The sequence below is a fragment of the Pipistrellus hanaki genome (assembly GCF_964339955.1).
Source record: "Pipistrellus hanaki genome assembly, chromosome: 1".
In the NCBI taxonomy this organism is placed as follows: Eukaryota; Metazoa; Chordata; class Mammalia; order Chiroptera; family Vespertilionidae; genus Pipistrellus; species Pipistrellus hanaki.
This window is the reverse complement of record NC_140503.1, coordinates 84,706,894-84,732,375: the sequence shown is the minus strand read 5'-3', so window position 1 is coordinate 84,732,375 and position 25,482 is coordinate 84,706,894. Positions and strand designations below refer to the sequence as shown.

At 40.5% G+C, this 25,482-nt stretch overlaps 1 protein-coding gene across 2 annotated transcripts in view; it reads left to right on the top strand.

The window, feature by feature from the left end:
- The window catches only part of SLC25A21 (solute carrier family 25 member 21), a 496,250-nt gene that overhangs the window by 45,246 nt on the left and 425,522 nt on the right, over positions 1 to 25,482 (top strand). Inside the window, exon 1 of one of the 2 annotated variants that reach the window (XM_084874945.1) lies at positions 20,599 to 20,619. The exons of the other annotated variant lie outside the window; for it this stretch is intronic. The gene's annotated coding sequence lies outside the window, so the exon portion shown is untranslated. Of the gene's footprint in view, positions 1 to 20,598; positions 20,620 to 25,482 lie in introns of those variants that run through there. 2 annotated transcript variants of the gene reach the window in all.

The window sequence follows — 25,482 nt, the reverse complement described above, 5'->3', positions numbered from 1 at the left end:
TTTTGTTGATGGGTTCTTTTGATGTGCAGAAGCTTTTTATTTTGATGTAGTCCCATTTGTTTATTTTTCCTTAGTTTCCTTTTCCTTAAGAGATGTATTAGTAAACATATTGCCAGGAGAGATGTCTGAGATTTTGCTGCCTATGGTTTCTTCTAGGATATGTGTGGTTTCAGGACTTACATTTAAATATTTTATCCCTTTTGGGTTTATTCTTGTGTATAGTCGAAATTGGTGGTCTAGGTTCATGTTTTGTATGTATGTGTCCAACTTTTTGAACACCATTTATTGGAAAGACTGTTTTGATTCCATTGTATGCTCTTGCCTCCTTTGTCAAAAATTAATTGAATGTAATGCCTTGGGTCAATTTCTGGGATTTCTGTTCTATTCCATTGGTCTATATACCTGTTCTTGTGCCAATACCAGGTTGTTTTGATTATAGTGGCTTTGTAGTATAACTTGATATCTGGTATTGTGATTCCTCCAACTTTGTTTTTCTTCCCCCAAATTGCTGCAGCTATTCATGTTCTTTTATTTCACATAAATTTTGGAATCTTTGTTCTAGCTCTCTGAAATATGCCATTGGTATTTTAATAGGGATTGCATTGAATCTGTAGCTTGCTTTGGGTAGTATGGACATTTTAATGGTGTTGATTCTAGTAATTCATGAATATGGTATATTCTTCCATTTGTTTATATCTTCTTCTATCTCTCTTTACAATATCCTGTAGTTTTCAGAGTACAGGTCTTTTGCTTCCTTGGTTAAGTTATTCCTAAGTATTTAAATTTTGTTTTTGTAATGGTAAATGGTATTGTTTGTTTAGTTTATCTTTTGAGATTCATTATCTATACTAATAAAAGCCTAGGTGGCCCTGTGTCCTCCAGCGACACCCTCACATCATCACAAGATGGCTTCCCCCATGTTGTCACAAGATGGCCACCCCACATTATCACAAGATGGGAACTCCCACGTCATCACAAGATAGCCACCACAAGATGTTTGGCAGGGGAGGGCAGTTGGGGGTGACCAGGCTGGCAGAGGAAGGCAGTTGGGGGAGATTGGACTGGCAGGGAAGCAGTTAGGCATCAATCAAGGTGGCAGAGGAGTGGTTTTGGGGCAATTTGGCTGGCAGGCAGAAGCAGTTAGGTGCAATCTGGCAGGCAGGCTGGCAGGCAGGCAAGTGGTTAGAAGCGAGCAGTCCTGGATTGTGAGAGGGATATCTGACTGCAGGCAAGTGGTTGGGAGCCAGCAGTCCTGGATTGTGAGAGGGATATTAAGCCTGATTCTGGCAGGATTGGGCCTAAACTGGCAGTCGTAGATCCCCCAAGGGGTCCCAGATTGGAGAGAGTGTAGGCTGGACTGAGGGACACCCCTCCAGTGCACGAATTTTATGCACCTGGCCTCTAGTTAATGTATAAAAAAGCCATAAATTTTTGAGTGTTGATTTTGTATACTGCTACATTGCCAAATTCATTTTTTAAATTTAGTGGCTATTTTTGTAGAGTCTTTAGGGTTTCTTATGTACAATATTGTGTCATCTGTGAATAGTCAGTTTTACTTCCTCCTTTTCAATTTGGATGCCTTTTATTTCTGCTTTTTGTCTGATAGTTTTGGGTAGGACTTTCAGTACTATATTGAATAAGAATGGTGAAAGTGGATGTCGCTGTCTTATTCCTGTTCTTAGGGGAATTTATTTTAATTCTTAAAGTACATTTCAGTAGAGAAAATACTTGGAATCTTTAAGTGTTTTAGTTGAAATGCTGAATAATTACAATTATAGTATCTGAAGCATTCATTAGTTTTTAGCCCAATTAAAATGTGCTTTAGACTGGCTACATATGAAGTCTTATCCTATATAGTATAGAATGAAGCAATTCATAAGACTGGGTGTTTCAATCATACTTTAGTTGTCTCACCAATATTTTAGTCTCTGAAATATCTTGAGGCTGAGTGCAGTTATCAGCAAGAATTTCCTTAACTCTTTTGTCTGCAAATTGAATAGTTGTGATATCAAAGTCAAATATAGTCTTCTAATACTACAGTAGATGAATTTCTAGAAGGAGCAATTAGTGCTAGGAATATGCTGTGTACTTGAATTGTTAGTGTTTCTACATAAAGTAAATAAGCCCTGAGAAGAATCTTTGAGTCCTTTGGAGTTATGCAATGAGATTTAAAAATCAGTGAGTTTTCTCCTTTCCTACCAGTCCTTCCTGTGTCTTCCATGCATGGGAAGGCCTTAGATACTTTTGCTAGTGATGTGTGATCCTAATGGAAAGAAATATCCTTCTTGATGTTTATTCGTTCATATGTTCCTCACATATTTCTACAAGCCAGTGATGTGGAGGAGGAAACTGAGAAGGACACTGTCCTGTTTTCAATACACTGTAGCATCAATTATTGTCCAACTTCATTGGGCCTTGGAAGTGCTGCCCTCTAAGACCTGTGCTTCATTATGGTGTGTAAATAGCCACCTTTCTTAGCCAGGCTTGTCAGGATCTGGTGCTGGGAAAAGACGCCAAAGAGTCTAGGACACTTGGTCTTAAAGAAACTCTTCTTGATTGAGTGGTCAGAGTATGCATATTAGCCAAAGACTTGAAGATATGCTGGTATCTGGCCATCCCACATTTGAGGCAGGATATTATTCTGGATAAAAATGTCATTATTTCAATCCTTTTGGAGCCAAAACAATTGTTACCTTCAGTTGAAGTGCGTACAGTGTCTAGATATGTATCCAAAAGAAATTACTTAATATGATTTTCCCAGAATACCATAGAAAACTTGATTTCAGTACAAAGGAGAAAGCAACAAAACAAATTTTCTGAAAAACAAAATGAAAACAAACAATAACACCTTTCCAATAAAATGACATTCTATTTAAGTTGTTCCATATGCTAATTAGAATGAAACTCTATGATATATTGATAATGTGAAATTAAACAGATTTAAACAATCTAGCATGTTTTATTAGAACAACCTCAGAAGGTCATTAGAAAAATGATTTAAGTACTACACAGCAACCAATGATAATGTTTAGTAAAATTGTGTTTTTTGTTGTTTTTTACCTTCGAAGTTTCTAATATACTTGGTCTATTTAGAAAATAAATGCATTTAATTGTTTCCATCTCTTAAATATGTCTAGTAAGTTCGGTTTTTAGTTGCTGTACAAATAAATTGGTCCTAGTTGCATTGCTTTCTTTCAAACATCATTTCAAATTAGGGCTTAATGTGGTTTGAACATTTTGCCAAAATAGTAATTCTACTTTTGTCTGAGGGTGGTTGATTACATCTATCTTTTCCAGCTTACAAATGCCAATATATTTAGAAGAATTCAAACCCAATCCTGAGACTATTTGTCATCACACGTTGATTGTAACTCTATGTTTTATTATAGTACAGAGGGGAGGGGAAAGCAAACAAAACTGAAAAATAACGGAATGTCGAGACATGCTAAACATTTTTATTACATCACCATGTTTAACCTTTCTTTTTCTCTACCACTTTTGATGCTTAATTACCTGGATTATTAAAATATATATGCATGTATTGTTTTGATTTGACACATAAATAGCGTTCACTTTAGTAGCATAATACAAGGTGATATAAAATATAATGGATGTAAGAGAGAAGTTTAGCATTATTAGTTCAAAGCATAAGATTTAATAATTATATATGATATTCTCCAAATAACTAGAGAAAAGATTCTAAGGAAAGAAGGCAGTCTCAGTCATAACATATAATTGGTTTGTGCCTACATATAAACTATATTTTGTGTCTGTATTTGCCCAGTTTGTTTACACAGTCTTTGCAATCTACCCTATCACTATTTTATTATCATGAGGAATGGAATTAAAGAGTGAAGAGACTAGAAATAGTTAATCAATTCTACCCTTCTAAAGAAAATGACAAGGTAGGTCCTAACTGGTTTGGCTCAGTGGATAGAGCGTTGGCCTTCAGACTGAAAGGTACCAGGTTCGATTCCGGTCAAGGGAATGTACTTGGTTGCGGGCACATCACCAGTGGAAGATGTGAAGGAGGCAGCTGATCGATGTTTCTCTCTCATCGATGTTTCTAACTCTCTATCCATCTCCCTTCTTCTCTGTAAAAAAATAAAATACATTTAAAAAAGAAAAAAAGAAAGTGACAAGGTAGAAATGTTTGTGTGGTAGGAAATAAAGGTGTATTTTTAAGCTTCATGTAATAGAAACTAGTAGACGACCATAGCTACCGTATGGGTATGGTGAGTGATTTCAGCCTCCTGCTGAAATTTCTTTTGGCCTGTTGAAATCTGACCTGTCTGAGGTGTGTGTGGAAGCCTTCAGAATGACTTGATGGAGCTTTCTTAGTGTGACATAACACTGGGAACTGAGCTAGAAATAAGACTCCCTGGGGATCTTAGCCCTTTAAGCACCAAGGCAGAGGTGCTTATTGGGTGTTGTCTCTTTGCATCTATCCATATAGTTTTGTTTCCATTTTTTACAATTAATAAGGCATAAGGAACTTGTGTTAATTAGAGTATAATCTAAGCTGCCATAACAAAGAGAAGCTTTTCCCAGATTTTCCTAGAATATGATTCCCACATGCATAGTAAATTCTCTATTCCGAGGAGATCTAAGATGGTGGCCTACGAGATGGCAGTGAGGAGGAGAGTGTGAGTGAGGGAGGAAGTGGAAGGGGAATGTGTGGACATGTGGGGCATGTATATATGTGTGAATGAGGAACAATTACATTCCACAGGACTTTGGGGGGCTGGTGGAACAGGCTCCCCTAGTCGGGCAGCCTCTACTACCACTAAAATCTCTCCCGGTGCTGCCAGCTCTGCCACAGAAACCACGCCATCTTGAAGGGGAGAGGGGCTGTGACTGGGAGCCCAGCCTCACCTCCACCTGGGGAGACCTTGGACACCACCTGGGACCTTACAGCCACATAGGCCAGGGACCAGCTGCCTCTGCTGTGAATCCACAAACTCTGAGACTCCAACCTCCCTGGCCATGGGTGCCTAAAACATTTGTCCAGGGGGAGACAAGGTGGTGGCCAAATAGGTGGTTGGGTCCTGTGCCTTCCTATAGAGCAGATAGAAGAAACCGCTGAATCCAATAACATCCACCAGGGAATTGGTGAATTAAATACAGCTAGGGAGGCAATCCATGGACAGAAAGTCCAGAGGTAGCTGAAGACTGGTGGGATCGGGGAAGAGAAAACTCAGTTATTGCTTTTTTAATGTGATTAAGCTAAAGCATTATTGTGTAGGCCTGTGGTCGGGAAACATGCGGCTCTTTGGTCCCTTGAGTGTGGCTCTTTCACAAAATACCACAGCCTGGGTGAGTCAGTTTTGAAGAAGTGGCATTAGAAGAAGTTTAAGTTTAAAAATTTGGCTTTCAAAGAAACTTCAGTTGTTGTCTTGTTGATATTTGGTTCTGTTGACTAATGAGTTTGCCGACCACTGGGTAGGCATCCTTAACTTAGTCTGTTGTATTGCAGGACATATTTGCCAATGTTATTACAGTTAAGGGTTTAATCTCCAAAATTTACAGGGAGCTCATACAGTTTAACAAAAGGAAGATAAACAATCCAATAAAAAATGGGCAAAGGACCTAAATAGACACTTCTCCAAAGAGGACATACAGAAGGCTAAGAGACATATGAAAACATGCTCAAAGTCAGTAATCATCTGATAGATGCAAATCAAGATGACAATGAGGTACCATCTCATACCTGTAGAATGACTATCATCAACAAATTAACAAACTACAAGTGCTGGCAAAGATGTGGAGAAAGAAGATTCCTCGTGCACTGCTGGTGGGAATGCAGACTGGTGCAGCCATTGTGGAGAACAGTATGGAGTTTTCTCAAAAAGTTTAAAGTGAAACTCCCATTTGACCTAGTAATCACACTTCTAGGACTATATCCCAAGAAACCAGAAATACGAATTGTAAAGGATATATGCACCCCTATGTTCATAACAGCACATTTTACAATAGCTAAGATTTGGAAACAGCCTAAGTGCTCATCAGCAGGCAAATGGATTAAAAAACAGTGGTACATCTATGCAATGGAATACTGCGCTGTGGTAAAAAGAAGGAACTTTAAGCATTTGCAACAGCATGGATGGAACTGGAGAGCATTATGCTAAGCCAAATAAGCCAGTTGGAGGAAGATAAATATCACATGATCTCACTCATATGTCAAATAAATGATTAACATAAACTGATGAACAAAAATAGATCCAGTGACAAGGTAGCACTGAACAGACGGTCCAACCTCAGAGAGAAGGCTGATGAGGGAGGGTGAGAGATCAACCAAAGAACTAGTATGCATGCATATTAGCGTAACCAATGGATACAGACACTGGGTTGGAGGGGGCCTGCCCTCAGGGGTGGGAGTGGCTGGTAGGGGCGGGGTGGGGGTCAATGGGGGAAAAAAAGGAAACATGTAATACTTTAAACAATAATAATAATTTAAAAAGCTGTATTATCCCCACTATGTCCTTGTCCCAGCCTGAATTGGTAGGGATCATAAAAAGGGAAGGAAAGCAACTTCTTTAATAAAAAATGTGAAACTCCCATTTGACCCATTAATAGCTTACATCACTTCCTGTCACCTCCCATTGTTTGGAACTTAGTCATATGGCTACCACTAGTTGTAAAAAACTTTGGACATATAGTTGTGGATAAGCAATGATGTGTCCAGCATAAAATAAGTCATAATGATGGGTTTGTTCTATTGCCAAAAGGAAGGAAGAAGAGAATGAATATTGGAGGACAATTACTGGTCTTTGCCAAAGCTGTCTCTGACAATTGTGATCTCTAATTCAGATTTCTGGTTTGTTTTATTTCCTTTCTCCTTTTCTTATTTCCCTTCATTCTTACTCTTCTTGGCTTGTTTTTACTCCCTTATTCTATTCTACAGTGCTGACTGACAATGCTAATATTTAACCTGAATAGCTAGTGTTCACCAGTTGCCTACAAAAGAGCCTGTAGTATTCACTTGGGCCTGCAAACTTTAGGTTAACTTTTTCACTTCATCATCTTTAATTCTGTTTGGAAAAGGTGAAGGGAGGGAAGGACGGAAGGGAAGAAAAGAGGCATGGAGAGAGAAAGAAAGGGAGAGGAAAGGAAGAAAGCAGGAAAAAAGATGGGAGGAAGGGAGGGAGGGAGGGAAAAAGGAAGAGAAGGGAGAATGAGAGAGGGAGGGGAGGTGATAGAAAAAGAAAAAAATAGAAGGGGAAGAGAAAAAGAGACAGAAGAAAGAAAGAAAAAAAAGGCAAAGAAAGAAACTAAATGAAATGAAATGAGAATGTGTATGAGCTTATGAAGGCAGGGATTTTTGTTTTGTTTTGTTTACAGCTATATTTCCAACATTTAGATTATTGTCCAGCTCATTGTTGGTGCTCAAATAATATTTGTTGAATGAATGAATGAAACAAATTTATTTTTTTAAATCTATTTGTCCTCAAGTTTGTTTCAAACTTTCAGCTCATCAAACATACTAGTTTTCCATTAGAAAAATCTTTCCTGAATGCCTATTAATAGGAATTTGCTATCTGCAAACTCAGTTTAGTATTGTCTCGAACTGCCTCTTAATAACAGACTTAATTTTGTTTTAGTTTGGATTTAATCTTTGAATGAGATTATAATTAGTTGTTTCTCTAGGGATGTTTGAAGTAGACTTATTACATACAAGAGAAAATGTAGGAGGCAACCTATACCTAAAACATAATTTAGTTTTCTGAGGTGACTATACTGGTACAGATAATATGAGATTCATTACAATAAAATTATTCTTTCTAATTGACTCTATTATTTGACTGCCTTGGCTTTTCAAAGCAGAAGTGAGTGATAACAAGAGAAAAGGGTTATGCAAAACAGGCCCCAACAGCCAGAATCTAGAACCACTGAGAGCTGTCCATCAATTTCTTCCCGCTCAATCTTAAACTCTTTCCCAGAGCCTCAGGCAGATCACTGTCAGCCTTTAAAAGTGAACATCTGCTTTATTATTTGATTTTCCTTCCCCATCGAGTACCAGAAGAAACGTTAGAGATTTCAAAGGTTGGTGGTGTGCAGTCTGAGTTGGGGACAGACAGGGAAGTGACTGGCGAAGCTCAGGTTTCCTGTGCTCTTCTCAACCAGAGCAGGTGCACTCTCATCATTTTAGCAGGTTGGGTTCATTAGTAAATTTTGTTGAAAAAACGATTCTTACGTTAATAAGATTTTAGAAACTTTTTATTGAGCTCAACATCCTTGATTTCTAAATTAAAACACCAATGCTCACAGATCAGTAATTTTTCAAAGATTTCAAAGCACAGCCAGGACTGGATATATTCCCGGGCTGGATATCTTTCCGCCATACTGTACACGCACTGGCCCCAAAGCCTCCTTATACCACTTATACCAGCGACTCACCATTGTCGAAAAAATGAGCAGTCTTCTTTTTTTTCTGGAATTGTATAGTGAGGTTTGGCATAAAAAAGGGATCCAGGCTCTTTCAATAGTCTCTAAAAACCAAGTAACATGTATGGTAAGTCTTATTTTAAACAGATTATTGCTCCATTGTGAATATTATCGATTCCCAATTATCAGCTGTTTGGGAGTGAAATATTTTCATTGCCATAGATTTAACTGACAATGATGGAGCACAATATGGTGCGTCCTTTCAATAACGGAGTCGTGGTGCTGGGGGGGCGGTGTGGGTGGAGGTGACCCTGCCTGAGTAAGCACGGGGCTGGCCTGGAGAGAAGGGGGTTAGAAGGGATGTCACCACCCTCTTTTCCTCGGCTTTCCAACCCAACCAGGTGGTGCCTTCCTTATCTTTACCATAACTTGGGTTTGTACATGGTATGTTTTGGGTTCTTAAAATAAGAGATGAATATTCCTTCATGCTTAGAGGAGCCTATGTATGCCCTGTCTCAAGAGGAGGTGCTTAGTACTCCGGAATGGGATGATCATCCCTGTTCTCGGTAAGCCTATTAGGTAATTTTGGTAAATGGGAAAGTTGCCTTCCTCCTGCTACTTAGTATCTTATTTTGCTTTTAATAATGAAGCAAGTTCTCCCAGGACTAGTTTTCTGGCTAACTAATGCCTTTGCAAACCTCTTAACATAAAATGTAAGTAATAGAAGTTCACAGGAAATGAGCTCTTGGATTCCCTAGAGCATACTTAGAAAGTCTGAACTAATGTTCACAAGCTATTGTTTTACAGCAATTATATAGTCCCCCCCCCCCCCACAAGTATTGAAATATTCTTCATAGAAAGCACAGGTCAACTTAAAGTCAAAAGTATTGGTTCTTGGAATACTATGAAGTAAAAAATATTCATAAAGTATTTCTTAATAATATTGTAATCATTTACTTTCTTGATATGGAGTTAAGCTATGTTCATTTTAGACATGCAATAGTAATAATTTTCACATCTCTGCAAGAAATCTAACTGACAAAATATTATTCATTAACTTTCTGTTTTGATTTTATTTCATAAAGACCCCTGATTATCAATAAAAAAGGATCAGTCAACTACATGGCAGTTTTGCAATATGAATAGTTATGAAGGACTGAGGGTATAATCCCTATCTACCATTATCTCCGATTCTGAGAGAAGCCTCAGGAACCAGACCAAACCCAGCTCTGTAAAAACCAAGCGACTTGCTTGCTTTTGGGCAGGTAATTAAAAGTAGAGCTAAGGCTAGCACCAGGGTCTCCTGACTGTACTACATCGCTTACTTTCACAATCACTCTTTATGACAAATAAGAATAAAAAGAGGTTTCAAAAAGCAAAAATTACCTTTATATAACTTAGCTTTATATTTCACATTCTAATCACAGATCACATTTCACTGGAGCAAGAAATTAGGGAATGTCTCAAGCCTGACACTTATGTTTTCAGATACTTTCTTTTTCTTTTGGATCAGAGATTTATTGCTTAACTGAAGCAGAATTAGTTGTTATGATGATTACCCACCCCCCAAAGCAAGATAGAATAATTCACCCCATCATGTTTTTATCCCCTTCTCAGTCTGAAGCATTTATAAAAGTCTCCCCATTCACATGATATATTATGGTCTACAAAGCTGTGAATTTCATAGGGCTCAACTGATTGAAACTTAATTTATAGGTAAGGAAATTGTGACCCAAACTATGCTTCTGCAAAGTGTGACAAATTTAATAAAATAATAATAACAGTTAATTAGATTTCTTCTCTTATTTTCAATCAAGGAGATGAGGACATTTAGTGAGATGATAAATTAAAAAGGAGTAAAGCAAGTGATAGACTATGATGAAATGGTTAATATGTCCATGTAAATTAGGGTATGGGGAGTAGAATGGGTGGAGACAAGGTACAAAAAGTTGAACACTGAGGATGTAATACTTTTATCCATTTTAGATGTTCTTTCTATTTTTGCAGATTTACAGATCAAAAAGTGAGAATACACAGGGATTCACACACACACACACACACATAAACATACAAACATACACTATGACAAAGCTCACACCTTTTAAAAAATATATATATTTTTTATTGATTTCAGGGAGGAAGGAAGAGGGAGAGAGAGATAGAAAATCCATGACGAGAGAGAACCATGGTGGATCGGCTGCCTCTTGAAAGTCCTCCACTGGGGATTGAGCCCACAACCCAGCCATGTGCCCTTGACCGGAATAAAATCTGGGACTTTCAGTTCACAGGCCAACGCTCCATCCACTGAGCCAAAACAGCACAGTGGTTGGCAAACTCATTGGTCAACAGAGCCAAATATCAACAGTTCAACAATTGAAATTTCTTTTGAGAGCCAAATTTTTTAAACTTATATTTCTTTCTTTCTTTCTTTCTTTTTTTTTTTTTTTAAATCAATCTTTATTGTTCATACTATTACAAAGGTTCCTCATTTCTTCCCCCTTCCACCAGGTTCCCACCCCACCCTCCGCCCCCTCCTTACCCCCCATTGTCCTCATCCATAGGTGCACAGTTTATGTTCAGTCTCTTCCTCCCTCCCTTTCCCCGAGAACAGTCAGTCCACTCCCCTCCCATATCGCGGACTCTACTACAATGAACCACTATTATTGTTCATCAGGTTTTTCAATCTCCTTTTTTTGTTGTTGTTGTTGTTGTTGTTGTTTTTTTTTTTAATCAATAAACTTTTACACTTCTAAGAATAAATTTTAAAATCTAATAATTTTAAACGTTTTTTTTTCTGCCTTGGGAATTGAGAGCAAACTTGTTTATATGTAAACTTGCCCTTAGGCTACCAAAGGTGTAGCCATTCAAGTGTAAATGGACACATTGTTTAAACATAGCTGCTGGTTGGAATTGGATTACCGGTTCTGGGTGGGAAGGGCTTGTCTTTCCCTTTCTCCATTAAAATTAAGGTGTTAGCTTTAAAACTTCTTTTTGGCAAGAGACCTTAAACTTTCAGAACTTTAAAATTTTCAGATAGTAAATCAGTTACTTAGCATTTTCTCAAATCAATAATGCCTCCACATGCTGAAGGATACACTTCACACAAAAGACATTTCCAAATAGATCAACCAACCTCATCTAGACCCCACAAAAGGCACTCACAGATCAACACCCCAGCGCTATACTAACTCAACACATCCAGATCTAAGCCTTCCTCATTTGATTCAACAGACCCTCAAGTTCCCGCAAAAGTTTCCAGCCATGTCTGAGAGGCAGCCTTGGGGCAGAGGCAGGCGAGGAGAGAGCTGTTCTGGGCCTGGCTGCTTCGGGCCTGGCCTCTGTTGCTCTGGTCCGTTCCACAACCAGCTGCTCTGGGTCTGGCCGCTGCCGCTCCCGACCTGGCTGCTCCGGGCATGGCTGCTGCTGCTCTGGGCCTGGCCGCTCCCAGCCTGGCAGCTGCTACTTTGGGCCCGGCTGCTCCGGGCCCGGCTGCTCCGGGCCTGGCCGCTCCCAGCCTTGGCTACTGCTGTTCCGGGCCTGGCCGCACCCGACCTGGCTGCTCTGGGCCCGGCTGCTCCGGGCCCGGCCGCTCCGGGCCTGGCTGCTCCCAGCCTGGCAGCTGCTGCTCCAGGCCTGGCCGCACCCGACCCGGCTGCTCTGGGCCCGGCTGCTCCAGGCCCGGCCGCTTCGGGCCTGGCCGCTCCTGACCTGGCTGCTCCAAGCATGGTTGCTGCTGCTCTGTGCCTGGCTGCTCCCGACCCGGCTGCTCTGGGCCCGGCTGTCCCGGGCCCGGCCACTCCGAGCCTGGAAGCTTCCGGCCTGGATGCTCCGGGCTTGGCTGCTGATGTTCTGGGTCTGGCTGCTCCCGACCTGGCTGCTCTGGGCCTGGCTTCTCCGGGCCCAGCCACTCTGGGCCTGGGTGTTCCTGAACTGGCCACCCTGGGCTTGGCCGCCTCCGCCTCAGGCCTGGCTGCCACTGCCCCAGGTCTGGCTGCTCCAGGCCTGGCTGTTGCTGCTCTGGTTCTGACTGCTGCTGCTCTGGGGCCTGGCTGTTGCTGCTCCAGGTCCGGCTGCCACTGCCTTGTGCCTGGCCACTCTAGGCCTGGCCGCCACCGTTCCAACATTCTGTCCTTTTTTCTTTTTTTTTTTTTTTTAAACGCATTTATGTTGCAATGTTGACTGCTGAGATGAGTTCTGACTTAGTCTTCGATTTTTCAGATCTTCTTTGTATTCTTTCTTAAGTAATTTTACTATCTTTTGCTCTCACTTGATTTCACATTGAAAACTTCTTTGGTTTCTTCCTCCTTGTCCTGGAAGCTCAGCAGGTTGGCCTGTGGCACCCCTTTGTTCTCCTTGGGCTCCTGTGCTTGTTCAGCCTGTTGCAGGGGTCGGCGCCGCCCAGGAAGCAGCCCCCGGCCTCGGCTCCGTGGCCCGCGCTCAGAGGTCGAAGGCCCAAGGGCACCCCCCACCCTGGGGGCCCCGTTGCCCGGCTCCTTGCTGGCACCTGGCTGGCCGGTGTCCAGCAGGGGCTCCTGCTCCTTATTGCGCTCCTCCAATCTGGAGCCTTTTTTCTCCTTCCCGCTAGGGGCATCTAGCATCAGAGTCAACAGACTGTCCTCTGTGCACAATGTGCGCGACTCTGGGGGCTCACTTTTCGCCGCTCCCCCAGGGCTCCACCTCACAGCCCTGTCTCCCTCTGCTTGAGCCTGGGTCCCCAGGGATTGGCCTAGAACTGGAGTTCAGAGCAGTCGGGAGTGGGGCTCAGCACTGCCGGAGGTTTTGTTTCTTCCCGCCAAAGGAATCCAGCATCAGAGTCAACATTCCATCCTCTGCGTGCAATGTGTGCGATTCCGGGGGCTCTGCTTTTTGCCGCTCCCCTGGGATTCCGCCTCACAGCCCCATCTCCCCCTGCCTGTGCCTGGGTCCCCAGGGTCTGGCCTAGAACTGGGGTTCAGAGCAGTAGAAATTGGTGCCCAGCAGGGCCGGAGCTCCTGTTTCCGTCCCTCCAGGGCAATCCCGCATCAGAGTCAACATTCCTTCCTTTGTGTGTGCGACTCCGGGGGCTCGGCCTTTTGCCACTCTCCCAGAACTCCACCTCACAGCCCAGTCTCCCTCTGCTTGAGCTTGGGTCCCCAGGGATTGGCCCAGAACTGGAGTTCAGGGCGTTCGGGAGTGGGGCTCAGCACCACCGGAGGTTTTGTTTCTTCCCGCCAGGGGAATCCAACATCAGAGTCAACATTCCGTCCTCTGCGCCAATGTGCGCGACTCCGGGGGCTCTGTTTTTCATTGCTCCCCTGGGATTCCGCCTCACAGCCCCGTCTCCCCCTGCCCAAGCCTGGGTCCCCAGGGTCTGGCCCATAACTGGGGCTCAACGCTGCCGGTTTGGGGGTTCAGCCTAGGCTGGGGGTTTTATTTGCTAGGGAACGCCAGGCAGGCACCCAGCCTTCTCCTCCTCTCTGGCTGTGTCCTCTCCGCGCGCGCGTGCAGCATGTCTCTGTACCTTAGGCTTTTTTCAGCTCCTCTGATTTTCCTTCTGGTTTTCTCTTTCCTTCTTGTTGTAGAATTTTCCATCAGTGGACTACCTGTAGCTCTGGGCAATGTCCACTCTACATTTTAGTTGTATTCCATTGAAATTGTTGTGTGCTGCTGCGGTTAGGTGTCTACCTGAGCAGCCATCTTGGATCCTCCCTAAACTTATATTTCTTCTAACGCCACTTCTTCAAAATAGATTTGCCCAGGCCATGGTATTTTGTGGAAGAGCCACAATCAAGGGACCAAAGAGCCGCATGTGGCTTGCGAGCCACAGTTTGCCAACCACGGAGCTAGGACAAAGCTCATACCTTTTAATTCCCTATATGTAGGTGATTTTCTTTTTCTTTTTAAAAAAATATATTTTTATTGATTTCAGAGAGGAAGGGAGAGAGGAAGGAGAGAGAAACATCAATGATGAGAATCACTGATCAGCTGCCTCCTGCACACCCCATACTGGGGATAGAGTCTTCAACTTGGACATGTGCCCTGACCAGGAATTAACCACTGAACCATGGTAGCAGGCTCTGCTTCTCTTTAAATGAAAAATCATATGCTATATAAGTTTCTGATAATAAATAAATTCACATTATGATTGCATAATCAATTTAACTGGTACTGGCTCTTAGCGTTATTTAATCTGTGAGCCACTTAGAGTATAAATTTTTTCCTTTCCCCACTCAGTACAAGAAGCATCCCATCTTGATGAAAGTAATGACATATTTCTCAGAAAAACTTACTAATTTTTATTTATTAAATAAAGACTCTTTATATACACACTATGTAGAGTCTCATAAGTTAATGCTTGGATGTCATTGTTATAGAAAATAGGATTTATAAGCCAGTATCATTATTTTGTCATAGCTCAGCATAAACTATAATACATATGATTTTGTATGTATATAAATAATATTTTATACTCTCTGTTGATGTTCTGTATGTTTTTTTTTAAAAAAAATTCTTTATTGTTGAAAGTATTACATATATCCATTTTTTACCCCCATTGACACCCTCTAGCCTATCCCAGCACTCCTTCCTTCCCCCCCCCCTCCCCAACACACACACCCCTCTACCGCCCCAGGTCTTCAGCACAATATTGTCTATGTCCATGGGTTATGCATATATGCATACAAGGTCTTTGGTTGATTACCTCCCACCCACCTTTCCCCCACCTTCCCTCTGAGATTAAACACTCTGTTCCATGTTTCCATGTCTCTGGATCCACTCCAGAGATCAGTTTATTTTGTTACTTAGATTCCACATATGGGTGTGATCATGTGATACTTGTCTTTCTCTGAATGACTTATTTCACTTAGCATGATACTCTCCAGATCCCTCCATGCTGTCTCAAAGGGGAAGATATTCTTCTTTGTACTGCTGCATAATATTCCATGGTGTAAATGTACCAGAGCTTTTTTTATCCACTCATCTACCAATGGGCACTTAGGCTATTTCCAGATCTTTGCTATTGTAAATTTTGCTGCTATGAACATAGGGGTGTATATATTATTTCTGATTTGTGCCGTGGGTTTCTTAGGATATATTCCTAGAAGTGGGATCACTGGGTCAAATGGCAGTTCCATATTTAATTTTTTGAGGAAAGCCCATACTGTTTTCCATAACGGTTGCACAAGTTTTCATTTCCACTAGCAGTGTACTAGAGTTTCCTTTTCTCCACATCTTCACCAGCACTTGTCATTTGTTGACTTGTTGATGGTAGCCATTCTGAGAGATATGAGGTGACACTTCATTGTCATTTTAATTTTCATCTCTCTGATGGTCAGTGACTTTGAGTGTTTTTCATAAGTCTCTTGGCCATCTGTATGTCTTCTTTGGAGAAATGTCTATTTAGGTCCTTTGCCCATTTTTAAATTGGATTCTTTGTTTTCCTTTTGTTATAATAAGTTGTATGAGTTCCTTATATATTTTGAATATTAACCCTTTATCAGATGTATCGTTGCCAAATATGTTCTCCCATACAGTGGGCTCTCTTTTCATTTTGTTGATGTTTTCCTTTGCTGTGCAGAAGCAGAAGTTTTTTATTTTTATGTAAGCCCATTTATTTTCTCCTTAGTTTCCTTTTCCTTAGGAGATGTATTGGTAAACACATTGCCAGGAGAGATGTCTGAGATTTTGCCTCTTATGTTTTCTTCTAGGATATGTGTGGTTTCACAACTTACATTTAAGTCTTTTACCCACTTTTGTAGGTAGTTTTCTGAATTTTGACTCATTGTTATAGCAACAAAGTCTCAATATCCTTTTTCTTTTGTATAATGAATCTATATTTTTTCTTTCTGACACCTGTTGGCACTAGCCTCTTAAACTCGATTTTAAATAAAACAGTTTATTGTTTAATTCTGCTCTTTTTTTGCTTATATGGAAATGATGAGTCAACCATAAAGTGGATATTATATAATAAATTTTGCAAAGCTTTCTTTTCAAGTAGTTTCTGGTTCAGTAATACAGTGGTGCCTCACACAACGAACTTAATTCGTTCCAGGAGCAAGTTTGTTATGCGAAAAGTTCGTTATGTGAAACACATTTTCCCATAACAATACATGTTAAAAAAAATAATTCGTTCTGTAGCATAAAATATGCTAAGATGACATAAAAAAAGATAATTTTTTTGTTATTTTTATTTAGATACATCTAAAAACATAATTTTTTTAAAAAAAACACACACACACATTTTTTTAATTTTAAGACAGACTAAGTAGAGTCTACCGAATCTTGCACATCTTCATCCATTTTCTGCTTTTTGGCCGATGGTTTCATGAAAAACCTGTCCAAAGTCGTTTGTTTTTCTCTTTTCTCCAACATCTGCCGGAAATAACGGACAAGAGTATCGGAGTAAAGATCGTTGATCCTGTTTGCTTCAGCTGAATCCGGATAGTGGGTATTGGTAAACTCCTGAACTGCTTTCCATTTGACCAGGATGTTCTTGATGTCAGCAGTTGGGATTGGTTGATTGTTTGATTGTTGCTCCTCGTTATCAGATGACGCTTTCCTTTGAGCATTGTCCTGTTGCTGTTTAACTTAAAAGGACGACTGCCGTGATATGTGCGTGATTTAATTCGTAATGAAGAACGATTGCTGCGATACGTGCTTAAGTTAAGCGCAGTGACTAACGACTGCCTGCAGTGCCTGCGCAGAAGGATGCAATACATCGGCAGCGATCGTGGAAGCTCGGGCGAAGCAGTCGTGGAAGCTCGGGCAAAGTGGTCGTGGAAGCTCGGGCGACTTCGTTGTGTGAAATGAAGTTCATTGTATGAATCATGAAATGAAGTTCGTTGTGTGCAGCGTTTGCTGTGCGAGGCGTTCTTTATGCGAGGCACCACTGTAATGGTTAAGAGTGATTTAATAATTTGTTTTTACTCTATCCTGATACCAATGTTTCTATCACAAATATTTGTTTTATAAGAATAAAAAAGGCATTATGTAGTCATGGGCAATTAGTCCATTAATACATTTAAAGCATGTCTGTTCATACTCTGCACATGATGGGAGCTCAGCAGTAATAGACGTTTTCAATACAACTATCAGCCATTTATAAAACTTAAAAATATCTAACATTTATGTATATTCTTCTGGATCATACCACCATAGATTCATCTTGGGAAGCAGGAGGAGAACAAACATTAGCATTCCCTGTTTATATCCAGGGAAATAATGGATAACAAAGCTTAAGAAGCTCTCCCACGGTGGTGGAACAGAGCCTTTCTAACAGGTACACTTTGTATATTTTGCCTGAACTTGGACACTATTGAGAGTAACAAGGGCTAGTATTAATAATTATAATGGGACAATATATATGAAGTTTGATTGTCACAGTGAACTGAGACCTGTTGTTACTTCAACTACAATGCATTTCCATTTCTCTATGGTTCTCAGACCTCACTTGTGTTGTATATGCAAGTATGTGCAAATGCATATAATGGTTATAGAAGAGAAACAGCTTGATTTCAATCCTGGAAACTTCACTTATTATCTGTGAGTTCTTGAGCACACATTAATCACCATAACCTCTCTACTTCCTTTTTTTTTTTTTTTCCTCAGTGAAATAGGTATGATAATATGCTTGTATGATAGGGATATTATATGAATGAATGAGTAAAATTCTTGAAGTAGTAGTGCCTAGCACTATAGGTATTTGATAAATAAAAATAAGAACATTGACCTTGGTAACTACTTTAATTTTTTGTTGGTGTTGTTAATCCTCACCTGAGGATATTTTCCCATTGATTTTTAGAGAGAGTGGAAGGGACGGGGAGAGAGACACAGAGAGAAACATTGATGTGAGAGAGAACATCCATTGATTGCCTCCAACACAAGCACAACCAGCCTGGGGATCAAGCCTACAACTGAGGTACATACCCTTGACTGGAATCCAACCCAGGATTCTTCAGTCTATGGGCCAGGGGTCTAGCCGGTGAGCCAAACTGGCTAGGGCTTGGTAACTACATTTTAATAGAAAAACTTAGAAGGTATTTAGCTAAGGACATTTGTTATATTTCCAGAGCACATTTCTGAATCAATTCTTAGAATACTGTCCACTTTGTACTTTAAAAGTCTCTACCAAAAATTACTAATGTCTGTTCCATTGCTGTTGTGTGATACAACCTTATTGTTGTTTTAGTATGTAGCATTATTAACATATACATGTAAGACAGCAGTAGCAAATTAATTCTCATCTTGGAGTATTTTGAATTTGTGATGAAATGATACTTTATATTAGTCCAAAATTTTATGAATTCTACTAATAGAATTTTATTAATTCTATAGTGTTTTAATAATAGAACTTTATGTCTTTATAATCCATATCTGTTACACTTGTGATTACTCAGTTTCTTCATCTTAATAACTCAGGATATCTGGTTCTTCCTTCTGGAACAGATAGCCTTGGCTTATCCTCACACTGTCTCTCCTCTTTCTTTCTGAAAATTGAAAATGAAATAATAAAGTACAGTCTCAGATGGGAAACATGAAGAAAGGCATTTGCCCTGCAGTTTGCACTGTGGTGATTTGCCCCACTATGACCCGAGGACACCTGGTTCCCTTTGAGCCCTTCTGGCATGCACCTTTTCAGTCATGCCACCTCTGCCTGAAGCCATTGTTGATTTGCTGTCCAGTACACTGAGTTGTTGGCTATTTATTTTATTTGGCACCTGAATGATTCTAGATCTCACATTTTCCTGTGCTTTAGAGTTTGGCTTTCCTCTTCATTATGTGGCTAAAATGGCTATAGTTGAAATTTTTTAATTGATCTCTTTTCTATCTCCTGTCAATAAGCTGCCACCCTTCTTAATATTTCCCCAGCCTTCCCAGTGATAACAATGCCTTTGTTAGGGGAGGTAAAGGAGCAAGAAATCCTAGGGAACTGGGCAAAGTCCCAGAAAAAAGAACCACATATGTAATACATTTTCATTAACATTTGTGAACAAAGTAAAATTGCCATCCTCACTGCTATAATTCATACATATAATAAAGTCATACTGTTTCCTAATAATTTAATATTTAAACATTACTTTTAAAATTTGTCAATTATTTTTATGTTAACTCATCTGATACATTATACTTGCAAAACATATTCTCTTTGTCTTTATTTTACAGATGAAAAAACTGAAATGTGAGCGAATTCACATAAGCCGTTTAACACAGTCAATAAAATTTAAAGCCAATATTATTAATAATAAAGAAGAAAATAAAAATTACCCATAATTCATTTTAGTACCCTAATATTACCACTGTTAACATTTTAGTGCATTTTCTAATTTTGCTTTTTTTTTTTTTTTTTTTTTATAAAGATATGGGTGTTTGTATAAACTTATTTAAATGCACAATTTAACATAATTAAAAGCATTTCTATATTCTGCTTTTTAAAATTATAATATTGTAATGTCACTTAAAAATCTTTGCAAACCATTATTTAAATTGCAGCACAACTATAAAGTTTATTAGACCATCCTCTTATTATTGAACATATACTTTACAATGTTTAATAATTAAAAATAACATTATGATGAATGGCTTTGCATATGAAAAGTTTCCATTTGCCTAGTTATTATGTTTTATAGATATTGAAAGTTTTTAAAGCATAGAATGGTATCTCACCCATTGACATTTCTTGTGATAAACGATTTTTATTAGTAGCATTGGCCGAGATTCAAGGTATATTCTTCATCCATCAACAGTGAACAATCTACTTGCAAAAGGAGTGAGTTTATGACTTTGACCTCATCAACATTTATGTGTTCACACAGGATTAGAAAAGCAGACTTAGAAGAAATAAGAAAGGAAATAAATAAAAATAGAAGTGTAGTTTAAGTAGTAGAAACTTTAGAGGTGGAAAAATATATCTGTGTTGAAAGTGAGAAAGCATCTGATCAATTAATAATTGTGCTTTGTATGAAATTTCTCAACATCCTAGACATGTTTGATGTAGGCCTTTTTAGAGAGCATTAATACATTACTTCACAATGCACAAAAGCCTTTCATAGTATGTGAAACAATCATATTAGATCATTTCATTAAATTAGTTTATAATAGGTCAATTAAGTTGGTTAGCAGTGAAAGAGAAACAGGTGAACTGAGTGAGACAAAGAATGATAATAATAGCTAATATTTATTGAACTCTATATCAGGCACAATTCTAATTCTCCATGTAATGTCTGCAATATAGATCATGTTCTGCAACCACCCAAACAGGTAGGTATTTTCCTCATTTCATTCATGTGGAATCTGAGGTTCAAAGTCAGGTGGGCTAACACCATAGTCCAGTCATTGGCCTGATGTTTTATAGTGTCTCCAGTGCTAACTATACTCCACTGATCTGTGCTCCAAAGAGAATAAACAGATACACTCCCCAGGGAGTGAAGAAGTAGGGCCCCTATGTGAGTGGTGGTGAGTAGAGGAGGTGTTCTGCTTGTTTTTTCTTGCCTGGTCTCCAATGCCTGGAAGAGATAATGAACAAATGAATGGCATTTGCACCTCAATCTTAACTAGGAGATACTCAGTTCAACAGACACCTATTCAATGTCTACTTTGGGTTGGGCTCTGGGAAAACAAAGAGAAAAAAGATATAACTCCGAACTCATGAAGCTCATAGTCTAAAAGGAAAATGGATGTGAATAATATGATTATATTACATTGTGCTGTGACAAAGAAGGATGTATAAGACCATAAAGAAGGGGGAAACCTTCCAGAGGAGATGCCATTTGAATTGGGATGAGTATAGTTTGCCAGAAAAACAGGGTGAGGAGGGCCTCACCAATGTCTCTAGCTACTGAAGCATCACTGGTTGTTTGGTTTTAATTTAATTTAAAAGAGGCAGTGCTGTATTTGGAGAGATTCTCATCTCCGTTCTTATCAGCTAGGTGATTTTAGACAAATTACTTTATCTCTCAGAGATTTGGGTTCTGAAAAGCAGGGAAAAATTTATACTTATCCGAATTTGAAGATTAAAGATACAGAAAAGTTCTTAGTACAGAGCATGTCATTGTTTATGGCCAGCAAATAGTGATGGTTAACATCCTGATGATATAGGAAAAAGAACATAAAAAAGTGTCTTTGAACAAAGGCTTTCTTACCCCAGGGTAGAAAAAGCCTGGCAAGGTCTACCAAATAAGTGAGGAATAATAAAGATAAAGAACTATCCTTCTGGAATTCAGATTCCATTTATGACTGCTAAACTGAGACTGCTAAAAATAAAAAGCCTTGAAGAGACTCAGGAGGATTCTCATGACAAAAATGACCCATTACAACAGAATATTTTGAAGTGTTAAGTGTAAACGACTCAGAAGCATATGGATTGAATTTCCTTTCAGCAATGCACAGGCTTACCCGTTAAGGGGAAAGTGACGGGAGAACAGTCCACACTGGGTTAGAAGGCCCTGATGTTTGCCCCAGGAGGGTTTTAAGTAGACACAGAGAGAGGGTTGAGAAATGCTCCCTGGGGAAGGCAGGGAAGGGAAGGAGCAGGGAAAGAATATCATACCCTTAGTTCAAATGTGGGGAAGTCCAAATTATTACAAATCAATGTGGGCTCATCTCCAAAGGCTTAAAAAACATTTAATTAAAAATATTTATTTTATCTCCTCTCCCCCCCTCCATTTTATTGAGAAATAATTAACACATATCACTGTACACTTTTAAGATACACAACATGATGGTTTGATTTACATATATTGTGAAATGATTACTACAGTAGGTTTGGCTAACATCCATCTTCTAATGTAGATACAATAAAAAGATAATAAATAAAAGCCACTTAAAGTAGTATGAGTATATTAGGTCACAGTCATTGGCCCCCAGAATGGTAGATTATCTTTTCTTCATGTGGATGACAACATTCAGAAGAACTCTTTCTGTCAAAAGAGATAATAGCCTGGAAAAGCAAACTTCTTTTGCTACAAAAATGGACTTGAAAGTAAGTCATGGTTGCATCTTCTCATTTTATAGACAAGAAACTTGAGGCCTTGGGAGGTGAAATGACCTGCCTAACCTTCTCCAGTGAGTTTGTGACAGAGCTGGGAATAGAAATTTAGGTCATCTAAGGAATTTCACATTAAAAAAAGAAAATTACTTCTCTTGGTCAAGGCCATACTCTGAGCAAAGTGGGCACTGGTAGGATTTCAGTCACACACTGTGACTCCACAATGCTGCTTTAAAATTAATTAGGCATCATCTTACTGCACAGGTATCGATAGCTACTGTTAATGACAGCATAGAAGGATATTAAATGAAAGCTAAGAGTCCTCCTCCCTCTCAATAATCCTATACCCCTCCCACCCCCCAAATCCCTGTATTCCCATTCCCAGGAGGTAAATACTATGAACGTTTTTTGGTATTTAGTTCCAGAAACTGTGTGTGTGTGTGTGTGTGTGTGTGTGTGTGTGTGTGTGTGTATGTATGTCTTTTAGAAAAGTTTTTGGCAAAAAGCTCAAAGTTACAAAAAAGTTGCAAGAATTTAGAAAAAAATATTTTATCCAAATTCATTGCTGTTGATATTTTGCCCCAAATGATTTATCATTTGTTCTCTGTAGCTATGTCTGTCTATCCATCTGTCCATTTTTTCCCCCCTGAAAAGTCCAACCTCTTCCTAGTCTGGTGTATAAAGTGCCCATTCATTGCAGTGCGACAGTCTTGTCCTCCAAGAGACCTGCATCTGGGGGACAGAGACTGATCACAGGGTGCTACTTCAGAAAAATTGCCTAAGTTTTCTTTATCTAGCCTAATGAAATATAACTGACAAATAAAATTACAGTATATGTTTTTAAGATGTACCATGTAATGTCCTGATACATGTATACATTGTAAAATGATTAACATAGTAAGCTAATTATCATGTCCACCACCTCATACAGTTACCTTTTTTATGAATGTAAGACTAATTTAGATCTACTCTCAGCAAATTCAAGTCTACAGTGCAATATTGTTGACAGTAGTTACCATGCTGTGCATTAGATCTCCAGAACTTGTTCATCCTACATATCTGAAGCCTTGTACCCTTTGACCAATAATAATTCCTCATCCCCCCCCCCCCCCATCTTTACTGCTTCTGGTAATCACAATTCTACTCTCTTCCCCTAAGAATTCAACTTTTTTAGATTCCACATATGAATGAGAACATGCAGTATTTGTCTTTGTATACCTGCTTTATTTCACTTAGCATAGTGTTTTCCAGGTTCATCTCTGTTGTTGCAAATGACAAACACTTAGTTGGATTCATATAAGGTGTGAGGTAATATTTCATAGTGGTTTTGATTTGCATTTCTCTGATGATTAGTAGTGTTGAGTACCTTTTTCATATACCTGTTATTTTCTCTTGAGATAGGTCTATTCATGTCCTCTGTTTTTTAAATTGGACTATTTGTTTTCTTGCTATTGAGTTGAGTTTCTCATTTTAATTATTTATCAGACGATTTGAAATAATTTTCTTTCATTCTGTAGATTGTTGCTTCACTCTGTTGATTGTTTCAATTGCTGTGCAAAATTTTTAGTTTAATTCAGCCCTATTTGTCTAGTTTTGCTTTTGTTGCCTTTGCTTTTGGGTTTTACCCCCCAAAATCATTGCCCAAACCAATGTCAAGAAGTTTTTTCCTGTTTTCTTATAGTAGCGTTAGTTTCAGGTTTTATGTTTAAGTCTATAACCCATTTTTAATTGATGTTTGTATATGGTTTGAGATAAGGGTCCAGTTTAATTTTTCTGCATATGATTATCCAGTTTTCTCAACACCATTTATTTAAGAGACTGTCTTTTCCCCTTTGTGTGTTCTTGGCACCTATGTCAAAGATCAGATGAACATAAATGTGTATATTTATTTCTAAACTCTCTACTCTGTTCCATTGCTATTATATATATATACTAGAGGCCCAGTGCATGAAATTCGTGCATGGGATGGGGGGGGGGGGTCCCCTCAGCCTAGCCTCCACCTTCTCCAAACTGGGACCCCTCAGGAGATGTCCGATTGCCAGATGGGTAGGGCCTAAAACGGCAGTCGGACATCCCTCTCACAATCAGGGACTACTGGTTCCCAACTGTTCACCAGCCTGATTGCCCTAACTGCTTCTCCCTCCCGCTAGCTTGATCACCCCTAACAGCCTCTGCCTGCTGGCCTGATCACCCCAACTGCCTCTTCCCATGCCCTGTTCACCTCCATTGCCCCCATCCCACTGGCCTGGTCGCCCTTAACTTTCCCCCCTGCCAACTTGGTCACCCCTTATTGCCCACCATGCTGGCCTGGTCATCCTCAACTGCCCCCTCTGCTGGCCTGGTCATCCCCAATAGGACCCCCCCTCCAGCCTGGTTGCCCCTTACTGCACCCCCTGCTGGCCTGGTTGCTCCAACTGTCCCCACTGCTGGCCTGGTCACCTCTTACTGCCCCCCCCCCCACTGGCCTGGCTACCCTCAACTTTCCTCCTCTGATTACATGGTTTCCCCTTACTATGCCCCCTGCTGGCCTGGGAAGCCCTTCCTGCCCCCACTTGCTGGCCTGGTTGCCCCCCACTGTCCCACCCTACCGGCCTGGTCACCCCTAACTGCCCCCCCCCCGCTGGCCTGGTCACCCCTTACTGCCCCCCTCTCCTGGCCTGGGCACCTCTAACTGTTCCCTGCCAGCCTAGTTGCCCCTTACTGACCGCCCCTGCCGAATTGATCACACTGCCCCCCTGCCAGCCTGGTTACTCCCAATTGCCCCCCCTGCTGGCCTGGTCACCCCTGACTGCTCTCCTTTGCTGGCCTGGTCATCCCTAACTGCGCGCCCCCCTCCCCACCAGCCTAGTTGCCCCTTAGCACTTCCCCTGCTGGCCTTATCTCCCCTAACTTCCCCACAAACTAGCCTGGTTGCCCCCAACTTCCCCCCTATGCCAGCTTGGCCACCCCTCACTGTTCCCTCTGTCAGCCTGGTCAACCCCAACTGCCCATCTGCTGGCCTGGTCACCCTCAACTGTACTCCCTCCACCAGCCTAGTCACCCCCAGCTCCTCCCCCGCCCCCTGCTGGCCTGGTCACCCCCAACTATACTCCCTCCACCAGCCTAGTCACCCCCAGCTCCTCCCCCGCCCCCTGCTG